Here is a 19,299-nt window from a genome sequence, read left to right on the forward strand (position 1 = left end):
CCTGAGTGAGACAATCCTTAAAGAAGCTGGCACCTCACACTCTGCCACGCACAGCCGTCACCCGACATGGCTCAATGCTGTCTGGAGGGCAGGCTGCCCGCCCAGTGCTTCCTGCCTCTGCGACTTTGTGGCCCCTTCCCAGGGACAGCAGGGAGAGGCACACTCCTGAATGATAAGTGAACCACTGAACCGATCTTTTTGTCTGGGTGGGTATGAATTATAGCAGGAAGCTTCTTGGGTAGGTGTCTTCTGTGGCATTAGATGTATCATTAATTATGTATTAAGTGTTTGAAAGGAAAAGACATCAGTAGCCTATAGGATGTATTTGCATGGTAATAGAGGATTGATTAGATGCAGTATCTATACTGAGGGCTGTTGGGATTTAGGTCCCCCGGCTTCGTGGTGGTGGTAAATTACAACCACGAAAGTCTCTGCAATTGTAAATAATGGTGTCCCAACAGCTGGCGGGACTCTCGGTGCCTGCTGATGAGAGCCACACGGCAAAGAACGGGGAAGCAGGGGAGCACCAGGCCCCACCTGCTGTGGGTCTCTGGCTGTCCAGGCAGACAACCCCTGCCCCCTCAGCCCAGCCCTGTGCCAGGCTAGAAACCTGCTCAGCTCGGTCTGCAGATACTCCAGAGAAAGCCTCAAAGCCGCTTCCCAAACCTGGATTTTGCTAACGGCTCTTCTCCAATTCCCTCTGGGAGTGAGATGCTCGAGTAGAAAGAAGATGCATGTGTTGCTTCTCAAACTGCAGGCTGTGTGTCCCCTTTTAATGAGGAGATAGGGAGAGCTGGAGGAGAGCCGCTCCCACCCCTGGAGAGATGAAGGCCACCAGAACCCCTGTGGTCTGGTGCCCAGGCGTGCCTCCCAGAGGCAGCAAGGACAGGCTCCTACCGAAACAGCAGGGACGATCAGAACAGGCAGCATGAGAGCTTACGTGGCCCCACATCAAAGCCCACTGCATGGATGAACTCGCTTCGGCTTCCAAGCAGCTGTGTGCAGTAGGTGCTCTCATAACCCACTGTACAGGTGGGTAAACTGAGGCACAGAGAGAGCTCCCCTAAACACCAGCATCACTCACTCACTCCCCTCCTTCAGGCTATCACTTCAGTGTCACCTCTTTACTGAGACCCTCCCTAACCGCTCTATTTTAAACCACCCCCCTACCCCATCCCTTCACCTTTCCTGCTTTTTCTGCATATGGCTTGTCACCTTCAAATGTGCTCCGTCACCTACGAACTGAGTTCGGTTTTAGCCTGGCTCCCTCCACTGGAACGGAAGCTCCCCAAGAGACGGAGTTCGGTCTGTCTTGTCCTGTTTACTGCCCCATCCTACCAGCTAAATGAGCCAGGTACAGATCAATAAAGTGTTCAATAAACATTTCGTCACCTGCCCGAGGTCACCCAGCTTTTAGATGGCAGAGCTGGGGCTCAAACCCCAGGAGCTCCAGGCTCTGACCTGGTCAGTGCTCTGAACCGCCATGCGTCACTGTGCTGGAGGGATTGTGTTTCTTCCAATTTCACATGCTGAAGCCCTGATGCCCACTGTGGCTGGATTTGGATTAAGAAAGTACCTGAGGTCAAATGAGGTCATAGGGTGAGGTGCTAATCTGATAGGATTAGCGTCCTTAGGAGAGATGCCAGCACTAGCTTGAGAACCGTTGTCGTCGTCGTCCCTCTCTCTCTCTCTCTCTGTATCTCCCTCCCTCCCTGAGACGGAGCACATACCCAGGAAACGCCATGTGAGCACACGGCGATAAGGTAGCCATCTGCTAGCCAGGAAGAGAGCTCCAGAAACCAAATTGGCTCAAATCCTGATCTTAGACTTCCAGCCTCCAGAACTGAGAGAAAATGACTCTCTGTTTCAGCCAGCCAGGCTATGGTAGTTTGTTACGGCAGCCCGAGCAGGCTAACGTACCCTGTCTTAGCTGAGCAGGTGTCTCACCTGCTCCAGAAAGCTGGTGGTTCCCCACTGCCTGCAGGGAAAGGTCCAGACCAGCACCTGGCCCTCACAGTGCACTAATTAATTGGCTAACGGCGGCTGGATCGGACCCCGTTTAGGTGCCTTCCCAGATCTGCTCGGTCCCACCCGCCTCCTGGACCGTCGGCCTTCTCCGCGGTGAGCCACTACTGCTCGCACCTGGTGTCATCGACCACCATGGGCTGTCTCACTACCCTGGGGGTCAGGAGCAGCTCCAGCGCTGAGGTTCGACCCGCCAGACCCCCAGAGCTGCTGGCGGCTCACACCACTTCCGACTCAGCCGAGTGCCATGCCGCAGGGTCTGGCTACCCACAGGGGAGGACCTCCTTCCCTTACCCCAAGGAGGGGAAAACCAAGATGCTGGCAGGTAAACTCTCCCTCCCACCATCAAACTCTCCTGAGTCACAGTGGACCCACTTAGGCTCTACACACAACCCTCCTGTCCAAACAACCAGTTTGTTTCGTCATGGAGCTGTGGCCAGCTGACATTTGCTTTTCCTCCTCTCTTGTCTCTCTGCCCCTTTCCCCACACTCTCCTCACCCGGAGACTGCTCCCCTACCTACCCACCAACCCGGATAGCACTAGCACCAAGTTCTGCCTCAAACTCTGTTTTCTGGGGAGCCCCAGATCTGCTCAGCTGCGGATGCCCCCTGATGTCCAGCAGGGCTTTGCTTAAAGACATACAAGAGAAGACAAAGGACTTGACTTTGAGAAGAAAACCAGATACTGCTGACCCTTCGACCAGGGGATTGTGGGGACCTGGGCCCTTGGAGGCCCAGACGAGCTTTCATGCTGCCTCTGCACATGTTTTCACCCATGTGTCCTTGGGACTTGACTTCCTAAAAGGCACTGAAGGGATTCAAGGCCGTCGTCTATCGCCTGTGGCTAGTCTAAAGAGCAGCTGATGAGCAATTTATACTAGAGTGTAAAAGACTTCTCTAGAACCTCTGTTTTCTAATGGAGCCCATGGGGACTGGAGATGCTAACACTCAGTCTTTATTATGTTCAAGGCACTAAGCTAAGCCCTTTACCTTCATTGTTCATTTAATCTTCACAACAGCCTGAGTTAGTATTATTAGTATAAAGTACCAGTATTGTTCCCCTTTTACAGATGAGAGAAAATGTTCTCAGACAACCTAGAACTTGTAGGTTGCCCAAAACCACGCAGCCAGGACTCAAACCCATATCTAAAGGAGAGACTGTCACATACAGTGATGGAAGACACTTCAGGGGCACAGCCCCGCTGGGGAAGATTTTGGGGTCAGTGGTTTCTTCCGAATTAGAGATATCATTAATCGTGCATCAGGTGTTTGAAAAGAAAAGACCTGTTTTGCTCCTTGGCCTCCCACCAGCCCTGGCCCTCAGTCCACCCCCAGGCAGGAATGGGTATAGGGCTGCTGAGAACCCAAGGTGGCCCTTCCTTTCCATTCCCCACCCCCCCCACCCCCGCCAATAAGGGTAAGTCAGTGGGAGCCTGAGAAGCAGGCACCAGGGCACAAGTCAGACTGTATCTGTCCCTGCTATGCTGTGACATAGTTGCCTCTGGTCAGAAGCAACCAGCCATGGAATAAGAAAGTCTTCTCCCCAGAAATGCACCTCGCAGGGTCCCAGGGCCTGTACCCACTGAACTGGTCCCCCTTGTAGACGGAGGGAAAAACGAGTTTCTGGGGCTTCCATCCTCCCTGGGGCCCCCAATTCTGAGAGGGAATTCTGGACCAAAAAGAAAAAGAGAAAATGCCGCAATTCTTAACACAACGACCTTCAAGAAGAGCAACTACATTTTACCTTGAAAACTGCAGAACCCAGAGCAGAGTCTATGTAGACAATGCAAATGATATGCATGTGATATGCAAACGCGCATGCAAATGACCCAGAGAGGAGGCCGGCGGAGGCGCCGGGTGCCTCTAGAGGGAGCTAGAGGGAAGCTTGGACAGGGCAGTTAGGAGGCCAGGAGCCCCAAGTCAGGGACCACAGAAAAGCTTGCGGGGGAACTCTCCGTGGGGTACACAGAGCCCTTCCTGTCCCACCAGACCTGTACTACATACACACCCATGCACACCGTCACACACACAACCACTCTCACCATACAGGCACACACCTCACAGCACAACACACAGAACACAACTCACAGAAACACACACAGCCACAGAAACGCTGACACACAGACACTGACACACACAAAGGCACGCAGACTCCCACGCACACTCACCCGCTCCACCCCGTACTCAAACACAAACACGAGGGCGAAAAAGCAGACACACGTGCAGGCAAACACACAGATACACAGCAACGCGGACACAAAGTCCCCCCACCCAAGCACGGAGGCGCACATACACGCACATACCCATCCCCACCCCAAGCAGCCAGGCAGACAAATCCTTCTGGAAAAGAAAGAACTCTAGACATACTGAATCTCCACTCTGAGCCAGGCAGGAGGAGGGAATTATAAGTCCTTATTTAATCTTTATGAGGCAACAAGAAGTGGGGGTGGGGGCACCTGGGTGGCTGGGTCAGTTAAGTGGCTGACTCCTGATTTGGGCTCAGATCAGCCCAAACGTGACGTGAGATCAAGCCCCACGTCGGGCTCCGTGCTGAGTGTGGACGCTGCTTCAAAATCTTTTTCCCTCTGGCCCTCCACTCGTGCTCTCTCTCTCTCTCCCAAAAAAAAAAAAAAAAAAAAGTGGGGGTGATTATCTCAATATTTACTGACAAGGAAAAACAGGCCCAAAGGTGGACTGATGGACCCAGTCAACAGCAGGACCCAGCTTCCATAATACCATGATGCTGTGACACTCTCCCCCTCCCACCCAGTGGAATCCACCCTGGACAGTGGGACACAGAAATCACTGTCCACTCCACCCTCGTCCACATCTCAGTCCTCCCTAGCCAGTCCTAAACCCCACCCAGCCCCCTCAGAGACACTCCTACCCTTCCATCATTTTGTGGGGATATGCTCCATGATGCAACCTCACATTCACTCCGGAAATCTACTGGGGGTGGAAGGAAATCACTTCTTTCAACTCAAATGGGATCCAACACTGGATTTTCAGGAGCTGCTTGGCTCAGAAAGAACATTCACACTAGAAGAATGACTCTCTCCTGCAAAGTATACAAACTTTAAATGCCACCCTGCCCACCCCTTCCTACAAACACACACTCAAAAAGAAATGTGCTTTTCAGGGCAAGAATGAGTAAGATTTCTTGCTTCCTGCCATTAAGTCAGTGTGTCACCTTCGGCAAGACACTGTCCCCCACTCCCTCATTCCAGGGTCTGTTTCCTGATTTGTAGGACAAGCGGATTCCCAAGTCTCCCTGACAGCACAAACGTATGAGGCTGACAGTTGTCCCCCAGTGTTCCCCAGCACTGTCCCCTGGCTTTGGGGACTCATTGCTAATGCCAGGACCTCCACTGGGGAAGGATAGGATCAGACACAGCTCAAGGGTCAGGACTCACCTATCACCCCCAGGCCTCTAGCCTGCCAACGGGAGACATTCGGCACCTCCCTGGTAACCTCGAGAGTCTCAGAAGGGAGGCCAGCTGGGACCAGGGAACCTTAAAATATAATAAAGCCATGATTATCGGAGCGAGCGGGGAGGAGTGACAAAATGCCACATTGTTGGTTTTGAGTGTATTTAGGGCCTCAGACACCAAATTAATATTCATGGAGGATGGCATGCCATTTATTTGCATATGTAGATTGTTGCTCATCTCCTGCAGGATAAAAAAGTTTTGGGGTGTTTTTAATTATTGTACGTATTCTAAGCTTGGATGATAAACCAGGCAGGTCAGGCAGGGAAAGGGCATCTCCCAAGGGCAGAAGTGGGTTTTAAATAATTTTTGCTCTGGGGTGCCTGGGTGGCTTAGTAGGTTAAGTGTCTGATTTCTGCTCAGGTCATGGGATCGAGCCCTGCCTAGGGCTTCTTGCTCAGTGGGGAGTCTGCTTCTCTCTCTGTCCACCCCCCACATGTGCACACACTCTCTCTCCAATAAATAAATAAAATCCTTAAATAATAATACGAAGATTTTTTGCTCTGAGGAAAGGTGGGTCCTAGATATACAGGAGTAAGTCACCCCGACCCTGACACACAAAATCCATTCTAGAACAGCACTCTGGAGTCCTCCCATCAAGCTCCTACCTCAGGAAGCCTGACCACCACAGGTCCCCACACAAGCCTCTGGGAAACAAAGCCTGCCACCATCACTCAAAGTCACCTTTGCGAGGCAAGCACCAGGCGTAGGGTATGACATGGGGCAAGTCGCTCGCACTCTCTGGGCCCCTGTTTCTGACTCTGCTTTAAAGAGTTGTTGTGAAACACAAACCAGATAACTACAGAGACGGATGGATAGCACTGGCCATGCAATATTACGAACGTATTTAACACTACAGAACTGTACACTTAAAAATGGTTAAGACAGTAAATTTTATGTTATGTTTATTTACCCCAATAAAAATGATTTTTTTTAAAAACCCACAAACTTAAAAATGAATGAACCAAAAAACTGCTCGCCCAAATGGGAAGTCCTAAAAAAGGTAAGCATCATGGGGCACCTGGGTGGTTCTGTGGGTTAAAGCCTCTGCCTTCGGCTCGGGTCGTGATCCCAGGGTCCTGGGATTGAGCCCCGCATCGGGCTCTCTGCTCAGCGGGAAGCCTGCTTCCCCTTCTCTCTGCCTGCCTCTCTGCCTACTTGTGATCTCTGTCAAATAAATTAAAAAATAAATCCTTTAAAAAAAAAAAAAAGAAAAAAGGTAAGCATCGTTAAGGTACTTCTCCTGCAGTAACCAACGTATGCTCTTCCCAGGGGCCTTCACAGAAGGTTTTATCCCCTGGCACTGCCAGCCAAAGCCTTCCAAGGACCTGAGGGCCATTATTTAGTTCTCTCCTGCTCTTCACTGGCATCTCTCCTCCTTTTTGCACAAATAGCATGTTTTAACTGCCCCACCACTGTGAGAATCCAGAGGTTCCTGATTATTCCAAAGTCCTTGGGCACTGATCGCTCAAAGTGCATGAAGCCCAGTGAGGGCCTGTAGGTGGGAAGGCAGTGCAGCCTTGTGGGAAGTTCATGGGTTTGGAGTCATGCAGACTTGGGTGGAATCCAGATGCTGCCAATGATCAATGGGACCCTGACCAGTCAATCTCTCTAGCCTCAACCTTCTCATCTGTACAATGAGATAATACCTACCTCTAGCGTATGCATCTCCTGAAACAGCAGCACATAACAAAGGTTCAGAACATGGTTTCTATTACTGTGATTGCTGAAAAATTAGCAGCAGCTTTAGCATGACTCCTTCAGACCACTGGGGGCGCTATTCAGAGAGCTCAACAGTTGGTCAAGAGGAGGGGTGCTTGAGGCACTGCGAAGAATCAGGGTTGTGTTTTTCTTTCAAACACCAAGCAGGGACACTGAGTCTCAATGCCCAGCTTTGCACCAAGGTCTGCTGTTGCACTAGAATTAAACAGAGCTCCTTTAATTGTGCGGGCTAATGAGAAAAAGCAGCATCCTAACACACAAATGTTTTTGTGCCAAGGGCCAGCCAAATGACACCCCCACAGGTTGTAGGGACAAAGGTTTCACAGTCATTCCGGTTGAGAAATGTAATAGGACAGGTGAGTCACCACAGGGCACGTGGCGGAGGAAGCAGCCAAAATGCCCCATGCAGCCAAAACCACAATCTGTAGCAAGGGGTGATTTAATCTTAATGGAAAAACAGCATCTATCACGTCAAATTAATATTTTTAATCTGAATATTATTGGCTTTGTAGTTTGCATTTTAATTTACAAACTTGTTTGGAGTTTAATAATGGGTAAGGGTTATAAGCATATGTTATTTATGCCTGGTTTTTGTATTTATATGTATTTAAATATTATTATATTAATAATTTAAGACAATATTAGAGGTCTGGGAAGCTTTCTCCCCATTTAAAGTGGAACCATCTGTACATTTCTCAAGTCTTAAAACCATTGACCTGAAAATTAATGCAGAAACAAACCTGGGGAGGGGCCCCTGGGTGGCTCAGTCAGTTGAGCATCTGGCTCTTAGTTTTGGCAGGGGTCATGATCTCATGGGTCATGGGATCGAGTCCTCCAAGCCCCTCCACAGGGTGTCTGCTTGAGGGTTCTCTCCGTCTGCCCCTCTCCCCCGCCTTCCCCGCTCACACACAGGTGCATGCACACACACACACTCTCTCTCAAATAAATAAATAAGAAACAAACCTAGGGAATAGTTAAGGTCCTTTAAAAAAATCAGGTTTGGGGCGCCTGGGTGGCTCAGTGGGTTAAGCCGCTGCCTTCGGCTCAGGTCATGATCTCAGGGTCCTGGGATCGAGTCCCGCATCGGGCTCTCTGCTCAGCAGAGAGCCTGCTTCTCCCTCCACTTCTCTCTGCCTGCCTCTCTGCCTGCCTCTCTGCCTACTTGTGATCTCTCTCTGTCAAATAAATAAATGGAATCTTTAAAAAAAAAAAAAAAAATCAGGTTTATTGGAGGGTGTCTAGGTGGCTCAGTAGGTTAAGCATCTGCCTTCGGCTCAGGTCAGATCAAGCCCGGAATCAGTCTCCCTGCTCAGCCAGGAGCTTGCTTCTCCCTCTCCTACTCCCCTGCACCCTACTCCTTCTGTTTCTCTCTCTCTCAAATGAACAAATAAAATCTTTTGTTAAAATCAGGTTTCTTGGTCATTTCCTTCGACAATGGATGGGGAGATAGGTGGCTTGGCTTAGAAGAAACTGAAAAACAAGCAAAGGTTACATGATTCGGCCAAGGTCATGCACAAGTCAACCACCCCACCCAGAATTCCTGCCCTGGATGCCAGGGAGGTCTCCAGAACCCCGGGTGAATGCATTCCTTCCTCCTTTGCTCCTAAAACATGTTAGTCCTCCGTGAGCGAGCAATAAATGCTGTTAAAGAAGCGAGATTCCTCCACATCCCAGCTCCTCTCCGTCCCCCACTCAGAGCCAAAGCAGCAGCCAAGTCCTGGGAAAGGTAGATTCCCCCTCCCCGTTCCCAGCAGCACCTGAGGCTCCCAGCTCAGAGTGCTCCAAGAATGCCTGGAATAAAAGATTTCCTGTCTATTGTGCAGGGACACTGGGCTTAGTGTGAAGACACTTCCACATCCTTCCTGCCTCTGACACCGGTATCACCAATGGGTAGACACTGAGCCCCACTCTGGGCTGGCTTCTGGGAAGGGGAGATAAACCAGTTTCCACGGGCTGGTTCATTAGGAAGGCGTGACCAACACACCCAGGGGAAGGAGACCAGCCAGCATGCCAGCAAGGGCTCAATTGTGTAGTGAAGAGGAGATGGCAGCCCCCTACAGGGTGGGGGGACCACAGCTGAGCTGTGCCAGTCAAGTGGGACTTGACTGAGTGGCCACTTCAGCCAGTGGCAACAGCTGTGAGAAGGATGACAGTGTCTCTGAGGCAGTGGAGAGGCTGAAGAGAGGAGTCTCACCTCCTACCAAGCTCCCCTCTGGTCTTCTTGCTGATCCCCAGACTTACTGAGTAAGTTCTCACCTCAGGGCCTTTGCACTTGCTCTTCCCTCTGCCCAGTGCCCTCTGCCCCTGATATCCACACGGCATCCTTCCTCTCGGTCTCTGCTCCAATGTAACCATCAGAGAGGCCTTCCCTGACCACATTGTATAAGATAGCAGCATCCCATTACCACATATACCCCTTTCCCTTGCTATCTTTCTTCATTATAACCACACAAAGTATATTATATAATGCGTTTGTTTTTTACCATCTGTCCCCCCTCACTTCAATACAAGCTCCACGAAGGCAAAGACTTCATTTCATTCCCTGCTACGCTGAACCTGTGGTCAATGTTCATTCTGTATTTACAGAATGAATGAATGAGAGGACAGAAGAATGCCTGTCGTAACTCCCAGGGCTGGCAGACTCCTCCAACAGACTACACTCCCGCTGACAAATCATCAGTGTCTTCCTTCCACAGGTGACACCCGAGACCCAGGATAGGAGTGGTGGCAGGGGAGGGTGGATGGATACAAAGGGTGGGATCAGGGAGAGGAAGGGCAGAGGAAGTCAGAAAATATGGCTCAGGCCCGGCTTGAGCACAGTGTTTTCTGCTCTAAAGGAGTTTCTAGCCCAGGCTTGCAGGCGGCAAGAAAGACAGTCAAGGTAAAAAGGTAAAAAGCCGAGTGATCAATGCGACCGACAACCTAACAGGAGGAGCGGGTCCTCAGGAAAGAGTCGTGGGAAACATCAGAGTTTTCAAAGCCCCCGGACACACTCTTGGGACGAAACAGGGTCTGAGTCTCATCAGAAACAGGTGACAGAAGGAGGTGGGGGACACAGCAAATATGGAAAAGTCTGGGAGAACAGAGCACCACAGGGTCGGGAGAACCTCCCTGAAGATACATGAAATAGACACAGAGGAAAAGCTTGACCTTGACCCTCTCTCTGCCTCCCGCTGGCTGAGTAAGTGTGGCAAGCCACTTCACCTCTCCCAGCCTCCATTTCCTCATCAGTGAAATGACAGCAATAACCCCAACTTCCCAGGAGTGTTACAAGGCTGACTAAACAGGTCCTGAAGAATCACCTGAAGTGGTACCCAGCATATAGCAGACATTCAGCAAATTTAGTCTCTTCCCTAAACCAAAGGAAAAAAAAAAAAAAAGATGAACTGACTTTTCAGGTAAATAATTTTACTTCCCCTATTCCTGTGATTTATTAATTCAATAAATATACACGGAAGTGCCTGATGTTAGATACGAAGAAGGACCCCCCCACACCCAATCTTAGACCTCAATCATCTTACATCCCATTGGGAAGATGAGGAACGTTCCAACCGGATGCGGAGCAATGACAGCGGCATCATATTACTAAGTACGGAATTGGCCGTGTAGCGGTAATTACTACACAAGTTCAGGGGAAGGAAAGATCAATGTTTCGAGATCGCTGTGGGCCCCAGTGGTCAGGGGAGGTCTAATGAGGACGCGGCTCTGACACTGGCCTTGAAGGAAAAGGTGGCTCGGCTTAAACAGGGAGAAGGGCAGAAGGAGAAGCGGGCATGAAGGCGCCAGGGGTGGTGGGTCCTAGCAGGTAAAGCCGGCGAGGCAGCACGCAGCGGGGCGTGGAAGTTTTCAAATGTCTATTTAAGGAGTTTGGGCTTCATGCACTGATGACTACAGGGAAAAATGTAGATGACAATTGGAGACTAAACAAGGTCTTAGGATGACTTGAAGGAGAGAGAGACGCAAGGCTGGGAAATGGCCCCCGAGTGACACGATGTGACTGTGGCCCCAGATTCCAGACTCGCTGCCCCCTCTGTCTTCAGATTACAAACTGTACTATTTGCAAAGCCCTAGAGACTGTTCCTTGTGACATATGTCCCTGTGCCTGGAGGGTGGAGGATGGGAGCAAGAGACCAGAGCCACTGCCCAGCATGAGACAGAAAGAACCTGAATGAAGGGAATGTCTCACGTCATAAAGGAGGGCTTACATCCAAGAAAGTTGGTGCATGAATACTGGAATTAGAGGAAGGGGGCGGGCATCAAAGTGTTGCTGAGGTTTTGAGCCCAAGCAGCTGGGAATGTGGGGGTGCCAACAACGAAAATGAAGGATCCACAAGAGTGGATGGCTTGAGACATGGGAAGATATCAAATTTCAATTTAGCCATATAAATTTTACAATGCAGCCAGATACCCAAATAATAATAGTAATAACAGTAATATCTAATTGGCAACTGAAATGAAGCATGAGGAGGGGAGACTGATGGGTTAGCAGAAACCAAGAATCCAAGACAGGTAAGAAAGCCGCTGTGAGCTGTCTGCCAGTCTGAACCACAGCTGGCTACATTTGGACTGTCAAAGACACTAACTGTAGAGATAAGATCTCATCTTGGCCTAATGGTCCCATTTTACCACAGAGAAAGGCAAGAGGAAGCAATTTGGGTCGCTGGAACTAATAACCCATCTCTACTTAAATGCTGGAGTTCCAGTATGCACTATGAAACACCTCCTCCAGGAAGCCTTCCCTAACGACTGTGGCTCCCCTGATGCCACGCTACTCCTACCGCGGTTGGTCTGCAAGTCATAATTATATACCTACTCCGATTGTTTGTTGTCGCTATTGTTTTGATTGTTCTCTAATTATTTGATAGTCTAGTCATCTCATGCCTCCTGCACTAGATTATAATTCTTTGATGTCAGAAGTCAAACCTTCAAATACTTCTTGTATACCACCAGTCAATTGTAATTACTGAGTGAATTCAGATTTATCTTCCCAATAAATCCCCATTATGCAGATGAGTAAACTGAGGCACAAAAAAGTAAAAGGCTTTAGGTCACAAGGCTAAAAAGTAGACAGATGATTCAAACCCGGGTCTTAAAACTCTATAGCAGTTACTATTGGTTGCTTCTTTCCAAAAGCCTTCCTCTCTGCGGCCCAACACACAAATCATGATTGTTCCAGGCCAGTGACGGCGGTTGTCTCCCCTGGCCTGCGGATGACATACATGATCATGTGATTTGCATTTCCAGCCAGTGAGACCTGAGGGAAAGTCTTCGCAGCGGCTTTTGGGAAAGGTTCCCCTCCAGCCTTTTCTGCCTCTGCTTCTTACTATAAGGGTGTAATAGCTGGAGCTGTTGCAACCATCTTGTGACCTTATGAACAAGGAAAGATGCAAAGAATCTAGATCTTGATAATGCTGTTGAACCACTGAAACAACCAAGCTCGGGGCAGCACAGCTCACACCTCTTAAAATGGGAGATACTAAGTTTCTGGAGTTCAAGTTTCCTGCTATCTACAATCCTGACTGATATCCACTCTAATAGAGGCCTCTTGTCCCTAAAGATACCTCAGCCAGGCATTATGGGAGATACATAACAAGTAAAAGTCCTGGTCCCAGCCCTCATTGTGCCTGTCCTGAGACTAGACCATCAGGTAAGTGTTCGATCTATATTTGATTGATTGCTCCCTTGGCTCACCGGTTCCAGAGCGTATATATTCCCTGAAAGCATCTGTCTTCCCTTTACTTAAACCTCACTGATGATCTCTAGGTTTCAGCCTCACGATTTGACTCTGGCCTCAGCATTACTGACCAGGTCCTTCCCTGTATCATCCCCCAGCTTCTGAGGATCAAGCTAAAAGCAAGATACCTGCACTTGGCTCAGAGAGACCATCAATGGAACTCCGCATTCCTAAATATTTGTTCTTTGAAATGTCTTTCTCAATTAGATCTCACCCAAATGTTTGAGAGTCAGGCTGAATTCCAACTTCCTGCACCCGAACAGACATGTTGAGCCTGCATAATTACTGTAGCCAGCTTTATTTGCTATAAAAACATGGATTTTTTGCTCCTTCTCAACTGTAAAATAATCAATAAATAGGATCCAGATGAAAAATGCCAGCATTTAGGAAAACAACCCTTTTATGGTTATTTTCTTTGGGGCTTAATTAACACGTTGGGGATAAAATGCGCTGTTACATTTACCCAAGCAGCTAAGTTGAAACACAAACTCTCCTTTCCTCCTGCTGAGATGCAGCTTCACATCAGAAATATAGGTGAAACAGACAGTTTTAAAACATTCCAAAATGTTCAACAAACAGATCTGTAAACCTGTGATGTGGACTTCTTCCAACCCCTCTCTGTTCACACTGGCTCTTCAATTTTTCTCTCTCTCCTTTAAGAACATATTGCATAGTTACTGTGAAATGAAACACAGATAGTCCCATTAGCAGGGGAAGCAATCTCTCCGACTTTCTTTTAAATGAAGAAGACATGCCTCTTTGGACACTGACCACCCAGGCCATGAAAGTTTCATGAGGGGTTCTCGAAGCAGATGACACCTTTTCAATTATAACCACTGCTATAATAAACCCCCACAGAGCCACAGGGCACCTATTTATTCCCTAATTATATTGCAATACATTCTCTCTCTGTGTGTGCTGATGAAGATAAAATATTCTTTTAATTCTATGGCCTCCTGAGGGGGGCAGGGGGAGGGGATCACACATAGGCAAATTCTGGGAGTTCCTAGAGCTAAATCACAGCCTTTGTCCCACCCAGGCTTCTGTGCAGGCATAATCTCAAGAAAATCTCTCACTTTCCCTTGTTCTACCACAGTGGTTCTCAAAATGTGGTTCCAGACCAAGAACCTCCGCGTCACCTGGGAACTCGTTACGGATTCAAATTACTGGACCCACTCCGGATCCGCTGAATCAGAAATGGAGGCGGAGCCCAGAAATCTGTGTTTAAATAAGCCTTCCAGGTGAAATTAAGAGCCTCTGGTCTACAAAATAGAAAGGAAACAGCATTATTTTAAATTAATCAAACATCAGGGATACCTGGACTCTACAGTGCTAGGCTCCTTTTGGCATAGCTATACCAATCTGCAGAGTCAGGGCTCCATTTACCCATCTATATAATGGGGCTACAGAGTTCAAGTAGCTGTAGATGCTGAAATTTAAGAGGTGCATGGTTACCTGGCACCGGTATCTATGGATACCTAGCAAGATCCCAGTTGCCAACACTCACCAGCTCTCTCCCCTCTGTGCTCTGACTGGCAGAAGCTCTGCCGAGCTGTTCCCCCAAAGCCATATCTAAGGTCTTCAATGCAGCCACCTCTGGGTTACCCTCGGCAACCAGGAGCTGGGGTCATGGAAGACCACAGAATCTCCAAATCTCATAGCCAACAGCTTCAAGCCTTTTACCCCAGAGCCTTGAATCACTAGAGGGGAGGCTCAGGATTCTCTGTTATACTGTCCCATTTCTTCAGACATCTTTTGTGTATTTGCCTCCTTTCCACATCTAGACTTCAGCTCACGGAGAACAGGAGCCTAGAATGTCAGCATCACGAGATATGGGACTCTGCCTGTCTGGTTCATCAGTGTAACCCCAACACATAGACCAGTGCCTGGCAAAAACAATGAGCTCGAGAACTACCTGTTGACTAAACATTCCTAGCACATTAAAAGCCCTGCCCATCGTAGGTCCAACAGTATGTTCAAAACCCTCAAGTATCTAAATTCTAAAAGTCGGGGTGCCTGGGTGGCTCACTGGGTTAAAGCCGCTGCCTTCTGCTCAGGTCATGACTCCAGGGTCCTGGGATTGAGACCCGCATCTGGGCTCTCTGCTCAGCAGGGAGCCTGCTTCCTCCTCTCTCTCTGCCAGCTTCTCTGCCTACTTGTGATCTCTGTCTGTCAAATAAATAAATAAAATCTTTAAAAAATAAATAAATAAATTCTAAAAGTCATGGATGGGAAGGGACAAAGAAACTATTTGAAAGCCCAAGGAACAAGGAGAAAGGGGTAAAGGAGAAGCAAAAGGCTGAATATAACCCTTGCCTCCTGGGGTGCTAAGTTCCCAGCCAACTGCTCACCCTAGATCTAGTGCTAGAAGATTCTGGGGACGCGTTTGGAGTTAGTTTTCTGAAGAGCTGCCTCTTTCAACTGTTCTAGCGCTTCTCTCTCAAAAGCCAAATTCTCACCGGCCGTGACCCTGAAGTCCTTTGACCTGTCACTGAACAAGTCATGAGCTTTCCTGCCCCTCTCTTTGTGCCTTGTGCCCCACAATCCTCCTCCCCAACCTGGAAATCTACCCAAGGCTCAATTCCAAACCCTCCCTTCTCCAGACTATCCATCATTTGGCCCCCTCCAAAAGCGATTTCACCTGAGAAGGTCTAGCTTCCTTGGCTACAAGACAACGGCTGCTCTCCCCATGGGTTGCTTTTATGGGGCCGGGCCAGGTCTAAGGGCTCCCTTTACCTGCAGACTTCAGTGCAGGCATGCAACAAACTGTCACCTCCGTGATTTATCCTGGGAGGCGATCCCAGCACAGAGACTAACAAGAGAATCCAGAAACCAGTCCACTACCTCTAAACTCACAACCAGTCCTCAACACCTGCCAAGGGCACACTGTGGCCAACCTGGAAGCACCTGCCCCATGCTAAGAAAGTGATGATGAGAGTTCTAGAAAAAAAAGAAAAGGGGGGGAAAAAAAAACAAAACTGAACTAGGAGTCAGGAGACCTGGTTTACATTCCCTTTCACCCCTTAACCAGCTCTAAACAAGTCCTTTCACGTCTCTGAGCCTCAGTTTGCTGATCTGGGAGATGGGAGGAAGAGATGGAGACCGAGCAGACCTTGAACGTTGAGGGGCTTCAACAGTCTTTGAGCAACCGAAAAAGAAGGTGTGTGTGGCGTGCACCAGGGAAAACCCGCGAAACTGAGGAAGGAGTGTTCCTGGGGGCCCTACCGGGACCCCGCCCAACCTACGGGGAGTCCAGGGAAGACGGCCCGCGGGGAGGAACCCTTTTCTCGAAGCCCCCAGCTCTCGGTCCCACTAAACCTACTCCAAACCCTTCAAGAGAAATCTGTCCAATAGCACTCCAACAAAGAAGGCTGCGAGGCAGGGGCCGCTAGCTCCGAGGAAGCCGCACGCGCGGCGAATCCGGTCTCCAAGACTCCGGAAGCCAGCGGACCCACGCCCCCCGCAGGCTCCGAGAGCCACCGCTGACCTCTGCTCGAGGTTGGACACCTGGCCGAGGAATTAACCCCTGCTTCCCCGGCAGAGCGCGGGGAGGTGGAGGGCGGGGGGTAGGGATACTGATGCCCGGGCATGAATACCCTAGCCAGAGCGAGCCCAGATGGCCGGGATCCCAAACCACCCCAAGGCCTCCTGCAACCCGCCAGAGGCCCTGCTCTTTCCGCTCCCGGGAGGACGGAGTGGGAGATCCCGAAGCGGAGCCACTTTGAAATATTTTTCTAGAGAACCTGACCACGCGGGAAGGACGCAGACTAGCCTCGCAGCGCGGGCTGGGAGGAACGGATCCCGAGAGCAACTACCGGATGATGGAGCGGAGGAGCCCAGGTCCGGGAGAAAGCCGCCGGGGTTGGGGACTCCGGGAACCGTCAAGCCCCGGCTCCGCACTCCCAGGTTTCCGATGGGTCACGGCTCCGCCACACTCACCGACCTGGACGCCCGGGGGGAACAATTTTGCACCTTTTTAGGTCGAATTTTTTTCTAACATATTAGGGAAAATAAACCAAGTCCAAAAGGAAGGCGTCTGCGCTCTGTAGCTCCAAGGGGCCGCAACCACCACCGTTACCCCACCTCCAACACTACCGCCCGGGGCTGAGCGAGAAGTTGGGAACTTCGGGACCGCGCTCCAGGCGCGCGCTGGGAGTGTCTTGCTTCTCTTTCAACTTCGGGAGCTGGGGTCCCCGCGGAGGGCGGGAGGGACGTCCGGGAAGTCAACCCACAGGGCTGTTCGCGTCCCAGACCTCCCCGAAGAGAATCGGGGCCACGGGATGAGAAAGAATGAAAGGAGTGTACGTTCCGTTTCGCGCCTGCAAAAAGCAAAAGCGCGCAGGCTCGGGCTGGGGCTTGGCGGCGGAGAGGCGCTCCGCCGGGCCCCGGAGGGGAACCTGACCGCGCCGCGCAGGCTCCGCACCGCGACCCCGGCAGGAAGGGCTCCCGAAGCGCTGCGCGCAGTAGGCGCGCCCGGGGCGGCTCGGGGGTGGGAGTCCCCAGACTCGGAGGGGCGAGGGGGCGTCCTCCCCGGACCAGCGCGCCGTGCCGCTGCGCTCGGGTCTTCCCCGCCGCGGGCGCTGCGTCCTGACTGCGGCCAGAGGGCCGGCGCCGGCCCACGCTGGGCGCCCAGCGTCCTGCCGGACCCCCCGGCGTTCTCCCACACCCCGGCATTCTCTCCGCCCCTCCTCCCCGCGCCAAACTCGGCTCCCGCAGCCCACACCGGGCAGGGCAGCAGAGATCCGCGGAGCAGGTGGAAAGTTAGTCGCGGGGCTCCAAAGCCACCTCCCCGGGACGGCAGCTCCCAACCGCCGTCTCCGAGTGCCCCCCGCGCGTCCAGGCTCCGCGTCCTCGCAGTCCCCGCTACGCCACCTACCTGCTTCGGCTGCCGCCCCGGGCTGGGCCGGCCAGTCGCGCGGTACTGTCTTCCAGAGCCCGAGCCGCGCCAGAGCGCCGGGCCAGGAGCCGGAGCTGCGGGCAGCCGAGAGCCGGGCGGCAGGCTCCACGAGCCAGTGAGCGAGTGAGCGAGCGAGCCGGCGGGCGGCTGGAGCCGCGGCTGCTGCTGCCGAGCCAGCCCCCACCCCCCGCGTCCCTCGGTCCCTCCCTCCTCTTCCCTCCCAGCTCCCTCCTCCCTGCTCGTGGCTCCCTCCCTCCCCCTTTCCCTCCTTCTCCCCCTTCGGTCCTTTCAGACCCTGCTCTCCCTCGCTCGCTCGCCTGCTTTTTCCTATCTTGCAGTCCCTCTCCAGCTTTCCTTTAGGGTCCCTTTTCTCGGATTCTGGATTTTCCAGCATCCCTTCTCTCCACCCTACCACTCCACCCGGCCTTTTCGCCCTTCTGCTCTGTCCTCACCCATCCCTCTTTCCTCTCTCTATACCCTCTCTGTGTGTCTTCGCTTATTCTCTTCCTTTTAATCTTTTCCCACCTCTACAGTCGTTTGTCCTCCCTTCCTCCCTCCTGGTGGGTCAGAACCGCCTGCGGGCTGCCTCGGGATGGGAGATCTCCCCCGGGGGGGTGCTGAGGTGGGCCGCGGGAGCCCCTCAGGCCTGCTGGTAACAGGCTAAGGATTGAGAAAGGACCGGCCAGGGCTGGAGACTGGAACCCCAGAAAGGGGCTTGTGAAATTTCTGCCCCCCCCAGGGGGGTGCTGGGGGCTGGGCATAAAGCCAGAAGGCACGTGGGGCAGAATGTCAAACTCCTAAGGAAACTGGGTTGAGCCAAGACTGGTTAAGATGCCCAGAGAGAAGAGAACAAGGACTTGCTGAGGTCTCTAGAGGCAGGGCTGAGACCACTGCTGTCCCAAGCCCCAGACCCGCAGGGCCACTAGGAGGAAGCGTTCTCCCACCTTGCGCCACCTGGCTAGCCCACCGGCACTCCTAGGAGGTGCTGAGCCCTAATGAAAGACTTGGCCCAGATGTAAAGAGTGGAACCCCTCTCCCCAGCACCACTCCTCTCTGAGCAATGGGAGACTCACCAACCTACTTCTGCTTATTAGGGATAAAGCAGCAATGGGACACTGCGTGTGTGTTTTGTCTCCTTTTCTCCTTGAACTAGAACAAAAGCAGGAAGGCTCAGACTGGGGGAAAGGTGCTGTACACATCTCTCCCCCAGGAGTTTCTTACAAATAAAGCGAACAGGTTGTCTGAAGCTTGGAGAAATGTGTGTCTGTAAGTAATTGTGTTTGGGCACCTAGCCCTCAAAGGTCAACCACTGATAATCGTCTTCATTCTGGATCTGACTGGGGCAAGAGGTTTTTCATGGCATTTCCACATTTCAGCCCAGTGGGATTCAGAGGAGAGCCACAGGGTCTTGATTCCCTCGGAACCCATTCTGC

The 19,299-nt window shown here is 51.4% G+C and overlaps 1 protein-coding gene across 2 annotated transcripts in view; it reads right to left on the minus strand.

Moving 5' to 3' along the window:
- Nucleotides 1-17,995, minus strand: part of MEGF11 (multiple EGF like domains 11) — a 336,966-nt gene extending 318,971 nt beyond the window's left edge. Inside the window, exon 1 of one of the 2 annotated variants that reach the window (XM_080809553.1) lies at nt 17,846-17,995. The gene's annotated coding sequence lies outside the window, so the exon portion shown is untranslated. Of the gene's footprint in view, nt 1-16,784; nt 16,804-17,845 lie in introns of those variants that run through there. The other variant, XM_080809558.1, reaches the window with a different exon arrangement.
- Nucleotides 17,996-19,299: the final 1,304 nt, after the last annotated feature.

The sequence above is a fragment of the Martes martes genome (genome assembly GCF_963455335.1).
Source record: "Martes martes genome assembly, chromosome: 7".
Taxonomy (NCBI): Eukaryota; Metazoa; Chordata; class Mammalia; order Carnivora; family Mustelidae; genus Martes; species Martes martes.